The sequence below is a fragment of the Panthera tigris genome, chromosome D2, assembly GCF_018350195.1.
Source record: "Panthera tigris isolate Pti1 chromosome D2, P.tigris_Pti1_mat1.1, whole genome shotgun sequence".
Classification (NCBI taxonomy): domain Eukaryota; kingdom Metazoa; phylum Chordata; class Mammalia; order Carnivora; family Felidae; genus Panthera; species Panthera tigris.
Window position 1 is genome coordinate 33880881 of NC_056670.1, and position 13646 is coordinate 33894526.

The 13646-nt window shown below is 38.1% G+C and overlaps 1 protein-coding gene and 1 long non-coding RNA gene across 3 annotated transcripts in view; one reads left to right on the forward strand and one right to left on the reverse strand.

The window, feature by feature from the left end:
* LOC122232035 overlaps positions 1 to 13646 on the reverse strand; it is a 75616-nt gene that overhangs the window by 34297 nt on the left and 27673 nt on the right. The gene's annotated exons all lie outside the window — the stretch shown is intronic.
* Positions 1 to 13646, forward strand: part of VCL (vinculin) — a 110114-nt gene that overhangs the window by 2058 nt on the left and 94410 nt on the right. The gene's annotated exons all lie outside the window — the stretch shown is intronic.

A 13646-nucleotide genomic window follows, 5' to 3' on the forward strand; every position in this document is an offset into this window, starting at 1 on the left:
AAGTGAATGCTGCCTAGGGAGCATTGTAATAAATCAGTGGTTCTCAGGTTGGTGTGCATCAGAATCACCAGAGGGGTTTTTAGGAATAAAGTTGTCCAGCTCCCATCTCAGACTTAACTGAGGAGCCTTTCATGGGGTAGTCTCAAGGCCTTTGCATTTTTCAGAAGCTTCATAGGTGGTTGTGATACACCCTTAGTTAGGAAACACTGCAAAGGTATCGTGAGACAAATACAAAAGAAATAAGGCCAGTCATGAGCTGAAAACAAAAACAAAAACATATAGTTGCATCCCAATACATACAAAGAAAGGGACTTGAGGTTGGTGGTACATCTGAATTAGCAAAGAGAAAGTTGGGAGGATTGTGCTGATAGTTAAAATGAACAAAGGTACTGGTAAGTCATTTCCAGGTTACAACAAGCATATTGTCTGGACTAGCTCAGGAAGTAAGTTGGAGAGAAATTAGAGACGAAGTCAGTGTATGACATATGGCAGTTAAACAGAAGGCCTTATCCAATCATCTTATCCAAGATGAACAAAGACAGTGGGAGGGAGGAGTGGATGAGAATAGTTTTTGAGGGAGACTGTATAGGTTGTGTTCTCTGGAGGCCAGGGGACCTACCCATTGCGTGGAATTCTCAATGCCAACTGTGGCCCTTATATATATGCTACTGAGTGTTGTGATGAATCGTGTACATGTGTCAAGTTCTCAACTAGGTTGTGTCTGGAGAATAGGCCTCACAGGATGGCCCAATAAGTATTGCTGAAGGAAAGAAGGAACTGTAGGAGAGGAGATAAATTAGGAGAACTTTTAAGTTGGCTGGTCATGAAAAAATTGAGGACCTGGACTTTGAGTGTGGCAGCGAAAATGGAGAAGGAGTTAACTAGAAATACAGTAGAGGAAAGCTAGTGGAACTTGATACTAGTGCCCTCAGGTTTTGCTAGGAAAAAACGTTGTGTTATTATAAAATAATGAAACTGATTTTTGAACAAATATTCTGGAATCGATATAATTCAGGCTTCTTTCAGTTACCTTGGGAAGTTATATCTTTATTCCAGTGCTTCTGTTTGAGAATTTCTCTCAGATTATTTACATATATGTGTCAAATTAGTCCAGAAAATTTTATCTGCGGTGGGCATTCCTTAGCCCTACTATTTTATGTGTCGTTCTTGAGTCCGAGTGCCTTTTGGACATTTCCACAATGAAAGTTTACCAGATGAAGATGAACTTCTTGATTGTTAAGCATAGTCACTCACTTATCAAACAGGTGTTTATGGAGACTCCCTTTTAATGTCAAAGCAGTAAGTATGATTCTGGGCAGAATAAGTATAATACTAGATTGAAAGTCCCAAGTGACACTAAGGAAGTGAAGTACTGTGGAAGTTCAGAGGAAGGTGAGGTTACTTTCGGTGGGAGAATCGGGAAGGCTTCAAGGAGGATGTAGCATTTGAGACAGCTGGAATTTGAACATTTAAACATGTGGTAAGAAAGCATCCTAAGTGGAAAGAATGACCCAAACAGAGGCATAGAATTATTGAGAATCTGAGGACCAAGTTTAGACTTAGGGCATCATTAAGGTGACTACTTTTGGAGGGGTAAGACTCATTTGGAGTTGTAATTTCAAGTATATTTGTTAAACAGAAGTAGTCCGGTCACTTTTTATACATATCTTATTGCAACTGAGTTATCATTTTTACTCCACACTTAGGGAGGGGTAAGATGGGAGTATTTATTTGCATGTCCTTTTTTTCAGGATCCTGAGGAGGACCATGTTTTAAAAACAGTTTTGTTGAGATGTAATTCACATACCATACAATTCCCCCATTTAAAGTGTACAATTAGGTGTTTTTTAAATATATTGACAGAGTTGTATAACCATCACTGCAATCTAATTTTAGAAAGTTTCTATCCCGTCAAAAAGAAACCTCGTACCCATCAGCAGTCACTCATTCTCTCGATCCCCCACTTTCTCAGGCCTAGACAACCACCAGTCTACTTTCTGTCTCTGTGGATTTGCCTATTTGGACATTTTGTGTTAACGGAATCATAAAATATATAGTCTTTTGTCTCTGACTTCTTTGACTTTGCATAATGTTTTCAAGGTTCATCCACAGTGTAGCATAGTATGTATCAGAACTTCATTCCTTTTTGCTGCTGAATAATATTCCATTGTATAGAATAAGGCCATTTTAAACATAGAGAGTGATTCTAATGTAATAAACAAAACAAGGAAGAGGTGCTGAGACAAAGAAGGGTGGGAAACGAAAAACAGAGGAGGGGTAAGAATTTCCAAGGGTGGGATTCAATGAGCAGTGTGAAAAAGTCAGAAGTCTTAGACTGCCTGTTTTGTAGCATGGCATATAAATTTTTCTTTTTTTCCCACTGAAGTGGCCCATAGAAATCTGTCAGTCTTTGTGATCATATGGTCATGGTAGTTTTATTAATGGGACTTCAGACACTTTGCCTTCTCCATTGCATCTGAGGGCATGTGTTGTAACTCCTCCTTGGGCTCATGAAATATTTATTTTGGGAGTTTTTGTGGCCTTGACTTTTATGAGCCTCACCCATATATTATACCCTGTTGAGACCAGCTGTGGTACAAATAGCAGGATTGTCTTTACTTTAAACTGATACATGGGAAAGGCCGTTCTGCTCTTAAAAAAAGATCAGCAATTAATTTTGTCATTTATAAATTATCATTAACATCCGAAATTATTTTTGCTCTAATTTTTTTTTGGTTGATGTTAGATTTATTTCAGTTAAGATAAATAACGGGGGTGCCTAGCTGGCTCAGTTGGAAGAACATGCAAGTCTTGATCTCAAGGTTGTGAGTTTGAGCCCCACATTAGGTGTAGAGATTACTTGAAAAAAACAAAATCTTAAAAAACAACAACAATAATGGTGATAGGCCTGTGGGTGATTTTTTTCTTCTTCATATTTTCCTGTATTTTCCAATTTTTAAAATGAGCATATAATTCCTATATTAAGGAAAAAATAAAGTGAATAATAACATTTGTGTAATCCTTCATAGTTAATAAAATACTTTTTTTTTAATGTTTATTTATTTATTTATTTTAATTTTTTTAACGTTTATCTATTTCTGAGACAGAGAGAGACAGAGCATGAACAGGGGAGGGGCAGAGAGAGAGGGAGACACACAATCTGAAACAGGCTCCAGGCTCTGAGCTGTCAGCACAGAGCCCGATGCGGGGCTCAAACTCACTGACCGCGAGATCATGACCTGAGCCGAAGTCAGAAGCTCAACCCACCGAGCCACGCAGGCGCCCCTTAATGTTTATTTTTGAGAGAGAGTGAGTGGGGGAGTGGCAGAGAGAGGGGGAGACAGAGGCTCTGAAGTGGGCTCCGCGCTGACAACAGAGTGCCTGATGTGGGGCTCGAACTTACAAACTGCAAGATCATGACCTGAGCTGAAGTTGGACGCTTAACCAACTGAGCCACTCAGGTGCCCCAATAAAATACTTTCATATGCGGTATCATAGTAAATCCATTAAGGTAGGTATTGCGATGGTCCTGGTTTTATAGATGAGGATACTATATAGATCAGAGAAATTAAGTAACCTGCCCACAGTGGCACAGCTAGTTAGTGGTATAGCTTGAACCCAAACTCTATTTTTCTTCCTCTGTATCCTTTGCTTTCTCTACTCCACTATTCTGTGTCCACTTAGAGCAAAGTTATTAAATATCAGTGGAAGTTTTCCACCTAGAGTCTGAAACAATGAGAATGCTGTTAGTCATAGAGTTTCCGTTTGTCCTGGGCCTGGCAAGGTTATCTGTTTAAAACCTTTCTTTGGCATGGCCTGCATGACGGGCCTATGTGGAAAGAATGATGTGAAGGTATGGTTCTGTTTCACAGTAACATTTGATTTTGTAGCATTTCTTTAAAAAAAAAAAAAAAGAGTACATATAGATCAGCACAGAAGTATTTATGCCTGCAAAACAGATAAAGGCTTTTTATAGTATATATGCCTGCTCAGATTGAAAGCCTATTACAACTAATAGTATTTAAAGTAGTTTTGTAGGATTTCTGTATTTAAATAGTATTTGAAGTAGTTTGTGGACTCTTTGGGGAATCATGAACTTTCATTTGAAAAATGAAGGGGCGTCTGGGTGACCTAGTCAGTTAAGCGACTGACTCTTGATTTTGGCTCAGATCATGATGTCACAGTTCATGAGTCTGCACTGGGCATGGAGCCTGCTTAAGATTCTCTTTCCCTCTATTGCTCATACTTTCTCTCTCTCTTTCTGGAAAAAAAAAAAAAAGAAAAATGAAAAACTATGGATCAAAAGAGATAAATGGATGGGACAGGTTGTGAACTTTGTTCCAATAATACTTAACATTTACTCATGTGATTGAGAGAACTGGAGAGTTTTGAAGATTATAATGTTTCTACAACTATGGTTTTAATTTTAATAGGGCCTGAATTTAAATATTTGTGTATCTATGTAGTAGAAAGTTGGGCCTTTTTTTTTTTTTTTTTTTTAAGTTTATTTGTTTATTTTGAGGGAAAGAGAGAACATGAGCAGGGGAGGGGCAGAGAGAAAGAGAGAGAGAGAGAGAGAGAGAGAGAGAGAGAGAGAGAGAGAGAGAATCCCAAGCAGGCTCCACTGTCAGCGCAGAGCCCCTTGCAGGCTCCATCTCACAAACCACGAGATCATGACCTGAGGCAAAATCAAGAGTCTGCCGCTTAACCGATTGAGCCACCCAGGTGCCCTGAAAGTTGGGTTTTTCTAAAGCTTTTGTATAAATAGCACTGGTGTAACTCTAAGTGGACAGAATAAAGGTTAGAGTAAAAGTCCTATGGTATTAACCACAGTGTCTTAAGTTGGCTTCTTCTGTTACAGACCAGGAATAAGGGCAGCATTAAGGCAACTACTTTAATGGGGATGGGACTTATTTGGATTTTAATATTTCTTGTATATTTGTTAAAAAAGTGGTTTCATCATTTTATATACTTATTTAATTATTAGCCACTTATACACATATAAAATGCTTATGCTTCATATGTATCAAAACTGAGAAGGTCATTTTTATTCCTGGTCTTCTTCTCCAGTTCAGCATGGCATGTGTATACTCTCCTGTGACATTCATCATACTTAGTCAGTGTTTGTTTTCTCCACTAGATTATAGGTTCTCAAATGGCAGGGACCATGTCTGTTGTGTTCATTACTTTATTTCTAGTGTCAAGCTGTGACATAGGTGTGCAATATAATTTTCTTTTAACTAAGTGAACATGTACATAGCATTTCTTTTTTATGTGAAAAATATTGTAATAAAAATTTTGTGCAATGTATATTTTTCATCCCCAGCTTTGAAGCATCTGATGTAGCCAAATTTGAACAGTTGCAGTGAATTTATAGTGGGCTTTGTCTGAAACAAGTAGAATATGTATAAGAGGAAGGAACGAATGGCTAGCTGCCCATTGGTTGAGATAACAAAAGTGTTCAGGCTATTTTGGGTTGTGGTTCTCTGTTTCAGAGTCATTTCAAGTACGCAGGCCACTTATTAAATTCATAATGTGAGAACATGTTCCTAACTGAAAATGGCATTGGGATCTTGCATTCTTTTTAAACTGCAATGTCTTTTTAAAATTTAACAATTTAGACCAGGTATTGATATATTATTTGGAGGCCTGCAGGTTACAGCATAGTATCATACTATGAGTCATGAATTCCTCTGTCGTTTCTCTCTACTTCAAACCAATTTGCGTTTCCCTGGATATAAATACAAATTAAACTATATATAGATGCACCAGTTCTTACTGTTTTTCACCATTAAAAAACAAACAAACAAACAAACAAACAATACCTCAACTGCTTTAATTCACTTTCCTGTTTAAGAATTTGCAAGGAAAGGGGTGCCTGGGTGGCTCAGTCGGTTAAGCGTCCACCTTTGGCTCAGGTCATGATCTCACAGTTCATGGGTTCCAGCCTTGCATTGGGCTCTGTGCTGACAGCTTAGAGCCTGGAGCCTACTTCAGATTCTATGTCTTCCTCTCTCTGCCCATTTCCCGCTCATGATCTATCTCTCAAAAATAAATAAATGTTTAAAAAAAATTTGCAAAGAAAAGTGAGGAGACCTAGTCTGTTACAATATCCCAAGACTTTGTCATGTACCATTGAAGAGCCATGATGTACTTTACTGCTTGTTTCAGTAAGTGTGGAATGAGATGACTTTAAAATAATGGGCTAGATCCTGAAAGAACTAATCTTGACATACTATTTAAAGATATGGGGGCTTTAGTCTGATTAAGTCTATTTAGGTATGAGCAGTATGTGCAGACAAAGAGGTAGGGTATGAGAGAGTAATGGATAAAAGGGAACTTGTATAATTAGACATAGGAAATTGGGGATTTGTTGCTTTCTTTCCAGTCGCTTGGTAGATTTTGTGTCCTTGTATATTGGGTCATCAGTCTGATGATGATTTGTGGTTTTTCTTATCCCTCCCACCTGCCCCGCCCCCTCCCTTAGGGTATTTCCTTTAGATTGTTGGTTTCTGGAGGGCAAGAATGGGGCTATATTCTTGGTATTTCTGGTGCTGTTCTTATCCTAGTCCCTTGCTCATGGCATTCCTTCCACAAGTGTGTTGTGCTTTGATAGTTGCTATCCCAGCTAGTCATTCTAATGAGGATAGCTCACTATCTTTTGCCTCCCTTGGAAGGCATGGTGATTCTCTTTTCTTGCCTTCAAATGTTGCTATATACAAATGGCTATGTAATCAAAGAGAAAAACAAAGATTCATAAATGATATTATATTCTGTTGTTACGTATTTGGACTTTTAGATTTCAAAAAATTTTGTTATTTCTACTAGAAGTCAGCTTATTGGATTGGTATGAGTGTGGGATTTTTATGTGTATAGAGGATGAGAGGTAGTGTATCTTAGAACTAAAAATGTTTTACAAATATTGTCAAGTTGCAGAAAATAGAATCTTTGGCCCCTAGAGAATTTCCCACCGATAAGATTTCCAGTCAAATGACTTTTAAGAGGAGAGTGGCTGAATTTCATTGCAGCTGGCCACAATCCAAGTAAAAGTCATTCCTTCTTTTGAACTAAGTTTACCTTATTCCCACAAGTAAGCTTTCTGTGAAGAAAGAGAAATAGCACATTTGTTCTTAGAGTTGAGAGGTGAGGGACCTCTATTACCTAGATCCCTATATTTTAAGCCCTCTTTCTTTGTTCAATGCATCTCTGAAGAATTGGTTTTATCTGTAAGGTAGACAACTTGTTTTTATTCATACAGTTAAAGTGGATAAGGATATATGAATGGCGGCATAATTCTTACACAGAAAAAAATCAAGACTACTAACACTTAAATATCTTATCTTTGCTCTTCTCCCCAAAGAGCAAAATTATTTATCAGACCCTTGCTATGCACCTTGCTAGGTGTTCTGAGTGATAGTAGGATATGTAAGATATGGTCTCTGGCTTCAAGTTGTTGAAATACAGATGAAATTTATAATCTTAGAAAATATTTATCTTATCCATGTCCTCTCCACCAGTGAAATTGTTTGCAGAATTTAAGTTACCCATTTTAAGGGGTTGTGCGCTAGTACTGTAAATGCTTTATTTCTTGGAGCCACGGAGAAAATATGAGTGGACCAGCAGCAGAGTGAGCAGGTGGTGGGCCTCATAGTGAGGAAAAGACCTTTGAGCATTGGCCTCAGCTGTTGTCTTCTTGTGGTACTCCGGACACACTGGGTTTTCATTTCCTCCAAAGCACAGTGCTGTTCCTCTGCCTGAACTACTTTTCAGTGCTTCTTTATTTGGGCAATTTCTACCAATCCTCAACTTCCATATTAAATGTCAGTGTTTTAGGGACACCCTCCCTGACTTTATCTCCAGAACTAAGTTAGGTCTATCATATGATTTCTATACTTTTTTCCTTATTTTGCTTATCACAATTGTAAGTAATTATCTGTGTGATGCTTAACATCTTTCTCCCCACTAGAGCCTTAAGGAGCAAATACTGGTTCTACTGTGTTTGCCCCAGAATTTTCAGCACCCATCATAGTGCTTGCACATAGTAGAGTCTTGAAGAATAATTGTGGAATGAACAAATGGGAAGACCATGTGCTGCTTCCCTACCAAAACTGTTTTATGTTTTTTTTGGAAAAATATATATCATGCTGTGGGTGAATCTTGGTGAGGTTTAGCTGCCAATTAGGAAAGTAGCTGTAAATTTTTGCTTACCACACGGCATTGCATGTAGTAGGACCATCTAATTCCTGTTTCCTGAATGAATCAATTCCAGGCATAAAGTCCTGGGGTGAGGTGGGAATAATCCTGTCCAACATAGGAAGATGCAGAATTTGTTAAGTGTAAATAAAACTATAACATGGATTTGAAATTCTCTATTAGTTTTGATGCTTTGCAAATAAACAGAATAGACAAGTTTGGCAAAATGCATCTAGTATGAGTTAGCCAATACCAAAGTCAGACTTTAGATAAAGATACAAGGTAAATCAGGATACAAACTTGACAAGAATCTTGGAAAGCAGTAGGGTATAATGGTTAAGAGTAAAGACTCCAGAGCTAAACTCCTTGGTTCAAATCCCACTATTGATCGATACCTCTGAGGTATGTAAATTGGGGAAATTATTTAATCTCTATTTCTCATGGTCCTCCTCTGTAAAATAAAGCTAATCATAATACTACCTGACTCATCATGTGTTATTGTGAGGATTAATGAATTCATAAAAATGTTTAGAACTATGCCTGTCATATAGTTAAGAGCTCAATGAGTGTTAGATATATTAAGATATTTTCCATAATTTTTAAGTCATATTTTAAAATGTTAGTCTAATGAAAAGGCAGTGTTGATTCTTTTTTTTTTTTAATGTCTAAGCATAACTTCTAACTTTTGCTTAACAAGGCAAAGTGCCAGTGAAAGCTTTCAGTAGAATTCCATATGTTGTGGAATATACAGTTTTACCAACTGTGGGGAAAATATCACTCACAGTTTAGGTGCCTGAGCTTTGATTGCCATTTCCTCAGGATTGAATCAAACATCTAAATTTTTGATTGATAACTCCTTTGGAGCAATAGCGAAGGGAAAAGTTAAGTATCCCCCCCCTCTATATTTGTCCCCCCAATTTAGAATCAAGAAATGGAGCTTAGGATTTGGGATTTTATCCCAAGCATTCATTGTCCCATTTTCTAAAAAAGAAAAAAGATGAAGGGATAGTCAGGCCACTCACTAAAATAAGTAAGATGGGATCAGCCTTCCAGGTAGAGTTGAGAAGTGTAATGCATTTGTAAAATAGAATTCATTTTATTCTGGAACAGCCAAATTAATGTAACAGATATATAATGAGTACATACTATGGTAGGTACTGGGTGGGCTTAGTATCTCTTATCTGAAAGGAGGGCTAGAATCTCTTTCAGATGTCCTATCAACATGGGGGTAATAGAGTCAAAGAATATGATGGCCACACTACTAGTTTAGAAGGTATACTGTTATTTCTAGTCTTATGGTGGTTTTCTGGAAAATTTTTTAACATGTGTATTTAATGTCAATGTCTTAAATTAGATAGCATTTTTACTATCTTCCTGAGTAATATAAAGATTGTAAAATACTTCTAGTTCCATGATCCCTTTACTTATGGTTGTGTAAAATTTTGTTTCTGTCTTCTTTTTTCACCCCATAAGTTAGATAGTATTGTTGTCTTATACTGTTGCTTTTTTCCCCATTTACCCACATTTATTATTTTTTTGAGATGTAAGAGAAGTGATGAACAGACCTTCCTTCTAGGTATATTTCTCTACTTCCTGAAGTACACCCTACACTAGTATCTTTTTTTTTAAATGTTTATTTTTATTTTTGACAGAGAGAGAGAGAGAAAAAACACACACGTGGGGGAGAGGCAGAGAGCGAGAGGGAGAGCCACAATCTGAAACAGGCTCCAGACTCTGAGCTGTCAGCACAGAGCCCAACGTAGGGCTCAAACTCACGAACTGTGAAATCATGACTTGAGCTGAAGTCAGACGCTCAACCAACTGAGCTACCCAGGGGCCCCTATGCTAGTATTATCTTTAATGGGGTCTTTGGGCAGTATACATTCTAAGTTTTTATTTGGCTGAAAATGTCTTTCTTTTGTCTTCTTTTTTGGAAGATAATTTCATTAGATATGCTAATCAGGGCTGATAGTAATTTTTTTCCAGCACTTTGAAAATATTATTCCAGTGTTTCTGTATTCACATCAGCCAATTGTTGTTTTGCTGCAGGTTACGACTTTTCTCCCAGGGGTTTTTAAGACCTTGTTTATCTTTCTTGAGATTTTTTTTGGGCTCCCTGATTTTTGAGGATTGATTTCTTTTATCAATCCTAGATAATTCTTAGCCATTATCTTTTTGAATTTTTACCTCTTTCCTCATTTTATTTTGTCCCTTGGGAACTCTAATTAGAAAAATGTTGTACTTTATCACTCTGTGCTTCATATTTCTTAGTAGTTTGTGTTTTACCTTTAGTAATTTCTTCATTTCTTCCAGTTTGCTAATTCTCATGCAGCTGTGTCTGTCATTTAGTTCATCTACTGAGTTTTTAATTTAAATGACAGTATTTTTTACTTCTAGAATTCTGTTTGTATCTTTTTCAAAATCTGCCTGTCAGTTTTAATAGTCTCTTGTTCTTTCATCAGACCTTTTAAAAAAGATTATATTCTCTCTCTCCCTTTCTTTTTTTTTTTTTTTTTTTTTTTTTGGTTTGATAAAAAACATCTTGGAGTGTAGAAACTATAAGAGCTTAATACCAGGATGAGAATAGAAAGGTACTTTTGAAATCTGAAGGAATTCTAGGATAATATTACTGTCATGATTTTTTTTTATTATTGCAGGAAGATACATGTAACATAAAAGCTACCATTGTAGAGGCCCCTGGGTGGCTCAGCTGAGCGTCTGACTCTTGATTTTGGTTCAGGTCATGATCCCAGGATTGTGGGATTGAGCCCTGTGAAGGGCTCTGTGCTGAGTGTGGAGCCTACTTAGGATTCTCTCTCTCTCCCTTTGTCCTTTAAAAAATTTTTTTTTTTTAACGTTTATTTATTTTTGAGACAGAGAGAGACAGAGCATGAACGGGGGAGGGTCAGAGAGAGGGAGACACAGAATCTGAAACAGGCTCCAGGCTCTGAGCTGTCAGCACAGAGCCCGACGCAGGGCTCGAACTCACGGACCGCGAGATCATGACCTGAGCCGAAGTCGGCTGCCCAACCGACTGAGCCACCCAGGTGCCCCACCCTTTGTCCTTTTTACCCCACTTGCACTCTCTGTCTTCAAAAAATAAAAAATAAAAAAAATAATAAAAAGGTGTCATTTTAACTATTTTTTTTTAATTTTTTTTTTAATGTTTATTTATTTTTGAGACAGAGACAGAGCATGAACGGGGGAGGGTCAGAGAGAGAGGGAGACACAGAATCGGAAGCAGGCTCCAGGCTCTGAGCCATCAGCCCAGAGCCCGACGCGGGGCTCGAACTCACGGACTGCGAGATCGTGACCTGAGCCGAAGTCGGACGCTTAACCGACTGAGCCACCCAGGCGCCCCAATTTTAACTATTTTTAAGTGTACAATTCTGTGACAATAAGTACATTCACATTGTTGTGTTACCATGATCACCTTCTACCTCTAGAACCTTTTCATTGCCCCTAGCTGAAACTCTGTACCCATTACACACAACTTCCCATTTCTTATTCCACTGAGTTCCTGACAGCTATAATTCTACTCTCTGTCTCTTTGAGTTTGACTTCTCTAGGCAACTCATATAAAGTAGAATCATATAGTATTTTTCCTTTGGTGACTGGCTTATTTTACGTAACATAATGTCTTCAAGGTTCATCCATGTATCTTATGTCAGAATTTCCTTCCTTTTTAAGGCTAATAATAATACTCCATTGCGAGTATGTACTGCATTTTGTTTATTCATCTATTGATAGCCACTTAGGTTCCTTCCTTTTGGCTCGTGTGAATAGTGCTGCTGTGTCATCACTCTTTTTATTGCCTTCTGAGGTCTGGACTTTGCATCTGAGGGGTAGAAGCTTCTGATGGATTCAGGTAGGACTGTGAACCCAGCCATGTTTGCCAGGGATCAAACATGTAATCAAATTAGGCCAAAGGCCCTTTTGCAGAATATGGCAGGAAGACAGGAGGGGAAGTTCATTCCATCCCAGGGAGCCAGTATTTGAAGCACAAGCAAGTTTGTCAGCCAGAGAAAAATGGAAAAGCCTTCTGTGCAAATGCAAAGATACAAGAGTGTAAATGTGCAGTTAGGGAGTAGGGAAGCTTTAGTAATGAGACTACCAAGGTAGATTGTGCTAGTTTGGGAAGGGACTTATATGCCATATTAACCAATCAAAAAAACCCAACCAAAAAATATTATATGCCATATTAACCAATCAAAAAACCCTTTAATTTTTGAATAAGTAAAAAATTCACCTGGTTTGAAATTTGAAAGGTTTGGGATTTAGTAAACAGTCTCAATCCCACCCTTGAACATCAGTCACAGTTTCTTTTTTTTTTTTTTTTTATTTATTTTTGGGACACAGAGAGACAGAGCATGAACGCGGGAGGGGCAGAGAGAGAGGGAGACACAGAATCGGAAACAGGCTCCAGGCTCCAAGCCATCAGCCCAGAGCCTGACGCGGGGCTCGAACTCACGGACCGCGAGATCGTGACCTGGCTGAAGTCGGACGCTTAACCGACTGCGCCACCCAGGCGCCTCTCAGTCACAGTTTCAATAGGAAACCAATAGGGTTCCTCCTCATAGGAAACCAATGGACACAGGAAACCCAATGTCTTGGGTATGCTTCTAGAGATAGTTTATGCATATTCAGGCAATATATGTTCACCTTTTATATAAGTGGTTACCTATCATTACTGTCCTGTTCCTCGATTTTTTTCCCTTGAAATACTTTGAGAACATTTCTTAATACATATTGAACCTTTTGACTGTTACATAGTAATCCATTGATGACTGTAACATAGTTTATGTAACTAGGCCCTTATGGAGGGACCTCAGGTTATTTGTGATCTTTTGCTATTTCAGACTGTGGCAATGAATGACACAGTTAAGTCATTTTATGCCTGTGCAAGTACATTTATAGGATAATTTCTAGAAGGGGACCATTCTAAGCACTGGATGTGAGGCAGTGGAAGGATTTTAAACTGAGGTATAACATGGACAGTTTTGGGTTTGGGTAGGATAACCCTGGTAGTGGTGAGGAACATAGACTGGAGAGTGAGACACACATTGTTGGAAAGCCATCCATCCAAGAGACAGGGAAGGCTGCCTTCAAGCACTGGGGGAGTGCAGATAGAGAAAGATGGGGCAAATTCTAGAGAGTTCTTTATTACTTCATTTACATTTGGAGTCACAGTATTCTCAATTTCAGAAATGCACCAGTGAAACAAAGTGGTTTTAAAAATTACTAATTATTTTATTTATCCTTAGGGCAACACTATGTGGTTGTTACTCCTATTTTATAGATGAGGAAACTAAGGCTCATAGAGCCCGGGGCTAATAAGTGGCAGGGCCAGAACTTCAGTATTTTATTTATGCAAATGAGCTCACTTTGAAATGCAGGACCAAAAACCTAAAAGGTGTCAACAATGGCTATATTGAAGTTGTATGTTAAATAAG